This window comes from Streptopelia decaocto (genome assembly GCF_964273445.1).
Source record: "Streptopelia decaocto genome assembly, chromosome: 2".
Classification (NCBI taxonomy): domain Eukaryota; kingdom Metazoa; phylum Chordata; class Aves; order Columbiformes; family Columbidae; genus Streptopelia; species Streptopelia decaocto.
The window spans coordinates 69799536-69811818 of NC_138655.1; positions in this window are offsets into that span (position 1 = coordinate 69799536).

Consider the following 12283-nt stretch of genomic DNA (forward strand, 5'->3'; position numbering starts at 1 on the left):
TGTGCCTTATTCAGTGCTAAGCACAATCTCCATTAGCTTTTACATTAACATCTACTGTTACTTACAGCAAAATGCTTTTAGGTTTTGGCTTGAAAATGATAATTCAAACAATAAGCACAAAAACTCTGAAGCAAAGGACAATGATTAAATTAGAATTATTCAAAATTACGTTTGAAGTATCTGAGTTGGCTTTGTGAAATTTCAGAAGCTACATTTTTGAGTATTGCTGCAGGGGCTGTCTGATTTGGCCTTAGTTGGAAAAGGAGTCTTACAGCCATTGGGATTTTTGAGAGAGAAAGGATTGTAGGCCTCAGATATTAAACACTCCAACCTGCTGATGAACACTGATGGTCAAGGCAACTCTGGTTTCTCTGTAGCTGGGAATAAGTGTAGAAAACCACAGCTTTTGTTAATTCCGATGCTGACGTCCAAAGGTGTCCGACTGTTAGCCGCTGGGGTCCTCTGAAATCCATTCCAGCCAGCAGCATTCTTCCAGCTGACTGCACCAGCTCTGGATGAGGCTTTTCTTCTGCATGCTTCCCAAATCACATGCCTAAAATGAGCTTCCTGCAGGCTGGATTTGCTCAGTGGAATTGATGTGGTCTGACTATATATTTATTAATAAGCTATACGTAATGCACAAGCTCATTTTAGATAATTGACACTTTTTTGTTGTTGTTTTTTTTTTTTCCCCAGATGGTTTCAATCTTTACTTTCAGAGCAGAGGACAATTCAACCTTGCCAACAAAGAATTTCTAAACTTTGTAAGTCTGTAAACTTTGTAAGTTTTTTGATTCAGTTAGAACAGCATTTCTATTCTGGTGGTGTAAAACAATGTCCCACGCTGATCAGAGCTCTGCATGAGGCTTACAGTGCATGAGCGTATTCCCTTAGCATTTGAAACAATTAATAGGAAAATATGCTTGTTTTTTAGGTATTTTTGTCTTCAGGGTTATTTGCTAGCATCTGTTTATTTTCTCTTTCGAGAAAAAGGAGAGAGGTAGGAAATGGGAAGAAGATGGAGCAGTAATAAATACAAATATAGGCAATAAAACCAAACTAGTTTATCATTGCTATGAGAAAATTAGGTGAGATTAGTTGATGTGTGTATTGGTTTTCACTTGAAAGCTGTTTGAAAGGCATATCCACTGCATTGGTTGTCATGTTAAAAAATGGTATTCTGGCCCAGCAGTGCTGTCAAGAAATACAATATGTCCCACCTCATTAAGTACCATCTTTTTCCTCTCCATCTGTCTAGTACAGCAGGAAAACTAGTTTCCAAACAGAAAAATAATAAATTTTGCACATTTCTTTTCTTCACCTCTGTATCTGTATTCATTTAAAAATTTGATCAAATTCTCAGGGAAGCACAGCTAGAAAAACAATCCTAATAAAGGCGCCATTTAGTACATCAGGGCCTGTTATTTGGAATGTAGTAAGGTCAGCAATTATGAGAGCCCAAACAAAAAATATATTAGACACATGAGAGAAGGAAAATATGCCCATTTAATAGAAATATAAACTGTGATTGATTGATTGACAGCATAGCTAGAAGAAATTTAGAAAGGCAGGTATTTCCTCTGTTTGAATATGTGACCAAGAGGTTCAACACTGGGTGTTAGTAGTAGTGCAGCCCTCCCACCTAAAAAGCCTGAATGATATGGAAGTAAATAACTGTGCCATATGCAAGAGAAATTCTTTGAAGGTTATTTGATTCATTACAGACAGTACTGTTTAGATTAAGGGCCTGGGCCACCATGGCAAAAGTGCAACTTTGCCAACAATGTAACTTGCTTAACCGAGGAGACAAAAGCAAACGGCAGGTGCTGGCTTTACTGTTGGAACTAAGAGGAACGAACTCCAAAAGCCAGGAAGATAAGGCAACAAGAAAACCATTAAAACATTGCCTGTGTTTTCAGGTAATTGCTTTTATTGCTGTTCAGCTTTTGGAAATTCCAGCATTCTTCAGGTTAAAGCGATTCTCCTGATGGGACTCGTATCGATGCCATCTCCTTATTCTTTACAGCAGCTGCTCAGAGGTCCTGCAAGAAATCAATTTGAAGCCTGTATTGTCTTTCTGGAGAATACTCCCAAAGACTGAATGAGGGGCTCTGATTAAACCTTTTGCTTTCAGAGGCCTCAGATCATACTGATACTCTTCAACTAGTTGGAGTTGTGATACTGAACAAATAAAACAGTGTTAACTTCAAAAGGTCACTCCTTTGCAAAGTCAGAGAGGGTGGCTATTGGCAGAAGTTGGCTGCACACATGGCTGAAGTTCCACATCAAAGGCTGGCTAGAAAATTGTTTTGCAGCTGAGGCAATACCAGAGGATGTGTAACTGCGTGAATGAGTATTGTTTGCAATACAAAAAGCTGTTTTTAAAAAGTAAATACAGGTTTAGAAAAGCAAATAAGCAAGCATAATTTATTCCCTGCATCCTAAAATATTTACATGTTTAGTTCTATGTAGACACAAAAAGTAAGACCCCATTTGCAACAGAAGAAATAAGCATACAAATCAGTTGCAGGCAACAGACATCAGTTACCAATTTGCCACTAGGTGATGTTTAACAGTCTGAGAGTAATGAAAGGAATTTTCAGGGAGAATAACTTACTGTGTTCTGGGCTATGCATGTGCTGAAAAAATAACTATGCGGACCATAAATAGTCTTTCAGCTAGAGAGATTTAACACCTATTTGCAAGGCAGGAGTGTATCTTTGAAGAAATCACTTTTCTCTTTCTCCAAAGCCTTCGCTTTATCTGAAGAAGAATATTTTAAAGCATAAAGCAACTTTTAAAACTCTGCTAAACAGTGATATGCTGAAGTGAGATGCATGTAACTAAATAGGTGCATGACTTAATAATGAAGCACAGGAATGGGAGAGGATGTAAGACCTTTAATCCTTTTGGCACTATGTCACTGACTTGCTTTGCAGCCTCAGCCAAGGCCCCAGTTTGCCTCCCAAAAAGCAGGAGTAACCTTACTTGCATGACAGGGTCACAAGTTTAGTTTGGATTCAGTGTGGTGTCTCCGGGCCTTGGAGTCAAGGTGGCCATTTGCCTGGCAAGAATGAGACCAAGACAGCTGCATCAGCAAAAGCTGTGAGAACCTCAGGTAAAAAAAAAAAATGTGGACATACATGTTCACTTACCTAAGACTGGTACTAACCAACATGCCAGTGTTACTACTATTTAATAATCATCAGCTCTTGTGTACATTCAGATAACTAGACAAAGAGCAAGACTTTGTTTAGCTGCAAAGGTGAACTTTAAAACAGTATTTTGGAAATGATGATATTGTGCTTACTCTTGACTCCGATGGAAGTGATTAGCCAAGATGGTGTGGAAATGCCTCAGAATTAGTATGGGTCAACTGGAATGCAGTTTATAACCCCAAACAGGTACTATTACCTTCCATGCCCACTGCCACTGCTGCATCTTGCTGTTGACTTTGTCAGACTGATGGGTTCACACAAAGGTTTGAAAAGGAAACTTCACGTTCTTGCACTTTGACTTTATTCCATTGTCTCTTTTCCATAGCAGGCTTCAAGATCCCACTGGGACTTGTGATATTTGGGCATTGTATTAAGCGGTTTATCGAAGCTTGCTGAAATACTTACTGAGATCTCTGCTCACGCACATCTGCTGCTCGATAACATGAGAAAGCTCGCAGGCTTTTCCCTTTTGCATTGTGAGAAACCATCTCAGAAATGGCACTCTGGAGAGTTAAAACTTTTTTTAGAAGAGACTGGAGGAAAAAAAATATATTAAAATAGATTCATACAAAATGAAATACATTAATTTACTTTAATGCTGCTATGCTGGTTCTAGACTGTATGCTCCAATTTTTTCTCATCTCCTTCTAAGTGTATAGCTCGTTGCTTGCACAGTCTCTGTGCTTGTTACATTTGATGAAATAATCTTTCTGTGCTATCCATCTCTGTTAGGATTTCTGAGCATATATCCAAAAACCAATGCAGCTTATTTTTAATTTAACAATATAATACTGGGGTGGGGCTGGGGGTAAGGGAGGGAAGGTTTCTGTGTAATAGGGATGAAAAGAGTCTTTATCCTGGGTCCATGACGTTACTCACCAGGTAGAATTATTTGCATGGTGCAAAGGAAGAGTTAAAAAATGCAGGCAAGCCACAAGGTGGGAAGAAGAACTAGATCAACAGTTCAGGTAGAGCTTCCTTATTTTGTCCATTCCAAGCCGTGCTGCTCTGGCTGCAGCAGCTGCTGTAGCTCTAGGGCAGAAACAGCAGCTGCCAAGTACTACCTTGAGGTGCTGGATTTTTCTTCTGTAATCTCTCTCTGCTGGGCTCATGCTCAGCCACGGTGTTCTCAGTTCCAGTGCAGGATTTAGGAATCAGGCAGTAAGCATTAAAACAGTTCCAGATGGAATGATTTTAACCACCTTGTCTAAAATCAGTGCATCCCTGGAAGAAAGGCAGTGAATGTAGTAATATCAAAGATCATTGCTACAGAGTAAGACAGATGAAAACTTGTTTGAATGCCCTCATTACTCAAATGTATCCTGGGTAAAATATTTTATACTTGCATATACTTAGAGACTGTGGGTTAGAAGGATTTAAGAATAAGAATGGAGCTGTAAGAATGTTAGACAATTTCCTAATACTTGAAATTTGTTAACAAAGAAGTCTGAGTGACTATACTTGTGATAAATTTATACTTTGGATAAATTATTTGACCTCACACAGATGTTGTCCACTGGTTCCAGAAATCAAAACCCCAGAGAAAGTATGTCCGGGCCAGATCATAAAGGAGAAACTGAATTAAGACATAGAGCTGATACTTGCCTTTTGCTTTTGCCAGCAGCTCATGTCTCCAAAGCTGACCTGCAGCAATTAAGCATCGCATTTAAATTAAGCATGTTCTTACGGGGAGAGGTAACTGAGGATGATCTTCAGCATTATTGCCTCTGCAGACTTCTGCAAGTTGTAGAAGATAAGTGAACTGCAAATCACCTTTGTATTGAAAAGAGAAACTAAGCCCAAGTTCAGGTGGAAGTTGGACAGGTGCCACCATGTGTTTGCAGTAGCCCTTGTAATCTTTTCCTGTATACCCACTTTGGGGGACGGGACGTCAGAGTGAGGAGCTGAAGCTAGACAGACCTTTGGTCTGACCCAAACCAATCATTTGTGCAGGCGTAGCTCAATTACAATGTAATTTGGGTAAACGGTAAATGTAATTAAATCATTGAATTGCAGTGGGTGTTGACCATTTTAAAACCTTAATTGGGCAATAAAACTGGAATCTAGATTATGGGTGGAGTCCTTTGACTGGAAATTACATGTGGAAATGCTAATCAGTGCACACTTTACTGTAGGAATGCCAGACTAACAGGGGAAAACCTACCAAATACTTATTAAGGGCTTGTCCTACCTGAAAAGTGAGTGGTAAGTAATGTATTTTACCATATCAGTCCACATCCTTTACCTGCCAGTAATTTCTTCTGATGCTTGTAACTAAAAAGAAATGTTCCTGCTTTCTTTTGTTGCTGTGCTTCAAAAGCCATATATTTAACAAATAGTGCTTTTCTAACACAACTGTTTATTAAGTTCCAATCACTGCCTCCACTAGAAACCTGCTGAAGGCAAATGAACTATTCAGTTGTCACTGAAGGCATAATTTAGTGATGTAGCATCTCTCTAGACTGATGAATTCAGCCTTTTTGTTGTGGTTAATCTATGATATGTGGAGCAGACAGTACCTTCATTTTGCAGAGCTGTCTGTGGGAAGCCCACTTCCTCTTCTGTATATGATAAACAGAGCCTATTTATTGTAGAAGCCATCAAGGTATGAAGTTGAAACCCTCGAGTGCCACTTATACAGTCCCTATTCAGAAGATACCTCCTTCTTCAAACAATTGGTTTCCAAGTGGCCTCCGACATCCTCTATGAAATTGCCTTGTTTCACATTTGGCAAAAATTTATATTGCTGACCCACTGTGTTAACAGTGATGGTAAATAGTGAAGTATACATGGAAGCATCTGGGTGAGAAATCTGTGACAGGCTTTTATGTGAAAACATTCAATATCTGCTCTCACTTTAATCACTTATTGTTTTTAAGTCAGTGACAAAAACATCCTGCTGAAATAGGAACACTGGGATCCCATCTGCAGGGAGAACGAATAGTGTTAGACAGGCCTTACTGTCATGTAGACATGACAATATATCAGGCAAACATAGTGGTTGCTAGTTTTACCATTGTTTTTAAAACTTCTGGAGGAAAGTTGCTTTAACCAGGCTTATGAACTTCCAAATGGCTACATAAAATTATATCTTGTCCTTGTTTCTCCAGAACATAAAGCTACTCTGGTAAAAATAAAATAGAGACTTCATCTTTTAGAGGTTTACTATACCTTTATGTTGCCCTCAGGCCATTTCTATTTTTCTTGGGAGAAGGCTTATTCATATTTCTTCCAGAATAGGACCAGTCACTTTCACTTTGTAAAGGCTAGAGCTGCTTGTGATAAATCATCAGTCCTTTCGGTCACATGGATATTTGAATGAAGTGTAATAGTTATTTTTCTTTCATGGTTTAAACATCCATGTTTTGTAGTTGTGGATATTCTCGCTGAATTAAGTGTTTTGTAACATATTGAAACATGTCGTTGCTGTGACAGAACTTAAAAATAAGTATCAAAACACATTATGACATACGGAATAACAACAGGCTGTGTAAGAATGATGAATATGCTCCAGGTTTAATGTACATGGAAGTAGAAGCACATTCATACCTGCCAAAGCCTTTTAACAACGTTTTGAAAACTGGTACTTACATTCTTTGAAATGTTTATATCTAGAAGTAACCTCCTCCTTTGGCAAACTTGGTTTAAATCATCTTGGACCTCTGACAACTGAAATAATGAATATACGGATATGCTCTGATGTTGTCCTAAAGCTTGTTTTCAATAGGAGAGTTAACAGAAGTAAAAATTAAGGACTGGGATTTGAGAAACTAGTGCCCGATGAGAAACTAACGCTCTGAAAATGTTAGCCTCTGGTGGTTTGCTCCAGTAGGCTCAGTAGGAAAAGTATAGTGTTGGTTAAGATGAATTTTAAGAATACTGAAGAAAAAGGAAGTGCAAGGGATGCCAACAGCATTCTCTTTTAACCAAACGCTTTCCATAATGATTCATGGTCTCCTGCAACTCCTGACCCTTTGGTGGTAAAATGTCGCAGCATAGATGTCAGCAGCACAGTGGGGCTGCTATTTGGCTTGCATGTGATAGCAAATGGTTCAATAATGATTAGGTTGTCAAACTCAAATGATACATGTAAGGCTAGGCTTACCCAGTACAGTTTTGCCAGTCCAGTCTTACTGTTTTTCTGTCCTTAACTTTCTCCTCAGATGCAGGACAGCATCCTACTTGCAGTCCAACACAGAGGCAGGAATGGGGTGAAGGAGACCTGTTCTCTCTCTTCCGTCTCCCCAGCAAAGGAGCACAGTGCACAAGAGCCGTGCACTCGTGGGCTCTGGGAGTGTCCATGGGATGTGAGAGTGCTGAGGCCCCTGTACCCTGGGACATGAGAAGGTCCTCTCCCATCCCCTCCAGGGCAACAGTACAGATCCCAGCTGTTCCCTCCTCCCACCATTACAAGTGAGGCAAGATCTGATTAGCTGGAGGGGTGGGATTGGGTTGATGAAAGACAGACATATTCTTGTGGTGCTCTTTCTTACATGCCATTTGCCCAAAAGGGTATTTTTGTTGTTATCAAGAAAAAATCACCCAGTACAGCCACAGCTTTCTTGCAGCAAATCAGTGGCACATATGAGGAACACAGAGCTTACCTGCTCATGTTGGCTTGGTTTGAGTAAACAAGAATTACCCATCTTTATTCACTGCATGTCAACAGAACAAAGGAGGACATAAAGCGTTTTGTTCTTGCCCAGGCTGGAGGGAAAAAAACAAAAAAACCCAAACAAACAAAAAAAGAAGTTGCATTTAATAGACAGAAGTCTTGGATTCTGGAGTAGAAGCCGTGTGTGACTACCTCTCATGTGACATGCTAATTCAGGAGAAGTGGTGAAAGGACATCTGTTGGCAAATTGCCTTTTTGGGTTATTGAGAGCAGCAAGTTGAAAAACAGAAGAGATGAGGATATGTGGGATCCCAGTTGACCATAAGAAATCAAATTGTACTCTTTAAAAGAAAACTGATTACCAGACATATTAAAGCTTTAATCTTATTTGCAGTTAGTAGCCCCAAAGAGAATGCTTTGTTGGAGACCTTCCAAGAACAGCTATTGCAGCCAGCTTGTAAAACAAAGACAATGTGATGGAAATAATGCAAATACGGTTCAACATTTGCTATAATAAAGTTAGTTTATGCGCCCTTTGTAACAACCTCAACAATAAGCACCAATTTCTTCATTGGCAATTAGCTCTGGTGGGACAAACACTTCCCTAACGTTGACATGAAGACGGTATTTACATATTTCTTTTTAGAAAGTGGATTGTATCTGGCTAAATATACTTTTTATTTCTAAGGTTTTCTTTTAAAAACACCATTTAAACACTGAATGAGTGTAAAATGACCTCCATTAAGGTACTGCTTGTTTGCATTCGGTGCAAATTGGATGCTGCTTCAGATTCCAGCGCAGCAAATTGCCAAACCCTGACACAGTGACCTGCTTCAGCTGGGGAACATTTTAATCCCCGTTCTGCGAGGATTCTTTGGCAAGGCTGCTCCTGGCTCTTGTCCTCACAACACTAAGCTGTGCTGCTGACGTGAATTACGGTTACGTGTACCCTGTCTGTGGGAACTGGCCCCTGGTGCCTCTGTTTACCTTGCAGGTAGCCTGGGCTTCAGTTCCTCATCTGCCCTGAGCCTGGTGCCTTTGGGATTTGCCTTGGTCAGTTCGCCTCCCCACGCTGTAGGTGGGCCATGTGTAGGATGGAGACCTATGCAGGCTACTGTGCCCATTAGTGCCTTCTCTGCAGTGTACCAGCCACTTGCCCCAGACCTGGTATTTTGTGGGGTTCTGGGCACATCAGAGGAGTGGCACAGTTTGGACAAACATGTAACCAAAGAAAGAAAAATACTCTTTTTTTTTTTTTTTTTTCTTTTCTTTCCCTTTAGGCATTCTGCAGTATGTATGTTACGATAATTTGAGTCTCATGAAATCAGGAGGACAGTATTGACTATACATTGACTATAATTACAAACCATCACAAAGATTTTTAAAATTTATTTATTTGTTCTCATGACTTGAAGATACACATATTTTAAAAGATCACTGCAATAATAATTTTACAAAGTTGACTTAGTAGTGTTCCACAATCCATAAACCTGAATCTCGATATACTTTTCTTAATACAAACACCATAAACCCAGTCTTTAAATTACAGACTACATTTTTGAATGTTCACTTACTCCAAAATTACATCTTTTTATTTACATGGTTTAGTGAATTCGTATAACTTCTTAAAGTGTCTTTGGCTGCATCTAGATATCTCATGCTGACTTCTTTTTCATGGAATTGATAACGTTTGTGTTAAGTAAGTTTCCTGGACACAGTTGCAATGCAATAGAATAGATAATTGAGGTGTCATAAAGCCATTCCACCAGAGGGATTTGAGATATATCCTAGAGCATCATCAATCATAGCAAAACACGTTAAGCTCCTTGCATATGGTAAACTGCTTACATAAAACAGATCATTCTTGATAAAATGTTTTAGCATAAAATGAAGATGCTCATTTTTTGGCACGAGAAAACCCCATGCTTCTTATATTATCTGCCTGTGTATAAACACACACGTATTCAATCCCCAGCTTATAAATGCTAAATGGTTCTTGCAGTGGTGTGCATTGCCTCTCACAGGGAAGCCACCTCTCATAGTACATGATCCCTGATGAATGTATCAGCTGAGCAACACAGACATTTAAGTTGTTTAAGCACACAAGGAATCCCATTCAGCTCATCGAAGGTGAACATATGGACGAGTCCTGCACTGGGTGAAGAATGCCTCCTTGTCCTGCTGTTTATGCATTGGCTACCTTGGTATTTTTATATGTATGTTTACTCTATCACCTGACTACAGTTTTAAGCATTTTTCAAAATGCTTTTTTTATTCAAACCAATTCAGTCAACATTAGTCAACGCCACTTTTAGTCAGCTTACCCTGGCTAGATGTCTCCTCTCCTCAGGAATCCGTCACCCAATTTTGGTTGTCCCCAGCTGAGGGGAGAACAGGCAACTGGAGTCCAAGTGTAACCACTGAGCTGCTGCCTGCCCGCTCCTGCTTACAGAGGCTGCGCCTGAAATATCTTCTTTAACACTTGCAAAAGTAGACAAGTATACAGCTGTCAAAATAAGCATACATCAATGTGCAGAGAGAACAGGATTCTGTATGCTCTCTACCCAGCAAACTAAGTGCTCACCCTCAACAGCTCTGTGGGGCCACAGAAGGATTCTGAACTCAGCAGTTTTACCTGAAGAAAAAGTATCCCAAATGAATGGTTGGGAAAACTAAGTGCCTTTAAGAAAGGCCTGAGTTGCTTTCAAGGGAGGTGAGAGTGAGTAGCACCTGCATATGTGGCAAAGAGAATAAAAAAAAAAAAAGTCTTAGACAAAATAAAATACCACAGGGCTAATGGCAGCTGCAAGTGTGTGGTAGGTAAAGGACTAGAACCAGTCTGCCTGAATGGAGAGATCTTTTAAGAGAGACATAAATGGAAGCACAAGCAAAATTCCCCACAAAATTGTGGGGCATCAGTATGGCAGTGTTCAGCACTCACCTAACTTTGCTTTCCTGTTTAAATTCTATTTAGAATATCGGGTTTCTGCCAAGGAACTTGTTAAATATGTTTATAATGAGTACAGCATGTTTTGGGGGTTCTGTAAACAAACACCTCTTTAAAGTTATATATCTTTTCAGAGACTAAGATCTGCTCATCAAGGAAACTCAGTGTTTTCTTCACTGAAACTTTGCTAGTTATACTTTTTAAAGAGGGCATACAAACTTTGATCTATAAACTTTAAAAAGCTGGATTTAGGAGTAGGGAAAGATAAAACACTTCCCAGAATTCAAGTGTCAAAATAAATTGGGGGGGGGGGTTGAAGTAATCTTCTAGCTGCATTAAACAGTCTTAGTACACAGGCATTGTTACAGAGCGCATGTCTAACATTTTGATGCTGCAACGGACCCAATACCCATGGCCTGCTGCTTTGCTCAGCGGCCACTGCTAAGAGGTTTGTTACAGCCTAATGACCCAATGCAACATTTCTTTCACACAGAGTCACAGAATGTCAGGGATTGGAAAGGACCTCAAAAGATCATCCAGTCCAATCCCGCTGCCGGAGCAGGAACACCTAGATGAGGTTACACAGGAAGGAGTCCAGGCAGGTTTTGAATGTCTCCAGAGAAGGAGACTCCACAACCTCCCTGGGCAGCCTGTTCCAGTGCTCTGGCACCCTCACTGGGAAGTTTCTTCTCAAATTTAAGTGGAACCTCCTGTGTTCCAGTTTGTACCCATTGCCCCTTGTCTTATCATTGGTTGTCACCGAGAAGAGCCTGGCTCCATTGTCCTGACACTCACCCTTTATATATTTATAAACATTAAATGCTTCAACCATGGTTCCTCAAATCATTGCCAGCACACAGTGTTGCCAATACACAAGCCATGCCAAAGCAAGCCATGGCCCATCAAGGAGCTGGGAACTGCTGCTGCCAGCACCCCATCAAAAGGTGTAGGAAGAGGAGTTTGGTCAGTCATGCAATTTTTGTTTGTCCTCGTGGACCAGACCTACTTTTATGGCCTATGTCACTGGGGGTGTGGCAGATGCCAGCGCAGCAGGGATGACACAGGAAAACACCGCACCTGAAAACTGACTGCAGACCCCGTAAGGCCACACAGAGCCGCGACCCCTGCTCGCAGCCACGCGTTAAGAGCCCGCAGGGCCATACAGGAAGCCCAGGCGTCGCACACCCCACCCCAGTCACCGGGCTGGTGTGGGGGGCGCAGCCCAGCGGCGCTCGCGTTTGACTGGAAGCAGCCAAAACGAGCAGCCCCCCGTGAGCCAGACGGGTACCGAGGGGACAGGCGCCCGGAGCTCTGCTGTACCGGGAGAGGCAGCACCGGCTCCAACCGCCCCCCACCCGGAGCCGGTGGACGCGCGCACCCCGCGCACATCCGGGGTAGCGGCGGGGTGGGACGAGGCGCGCGGGCTCCGCCCAGGGGGCGCGGGCGCGCGGGGGACGTGTCCGCGCGCCGGGGCGGTCACCGCCCCTTTCCCTGCGCCCGCCC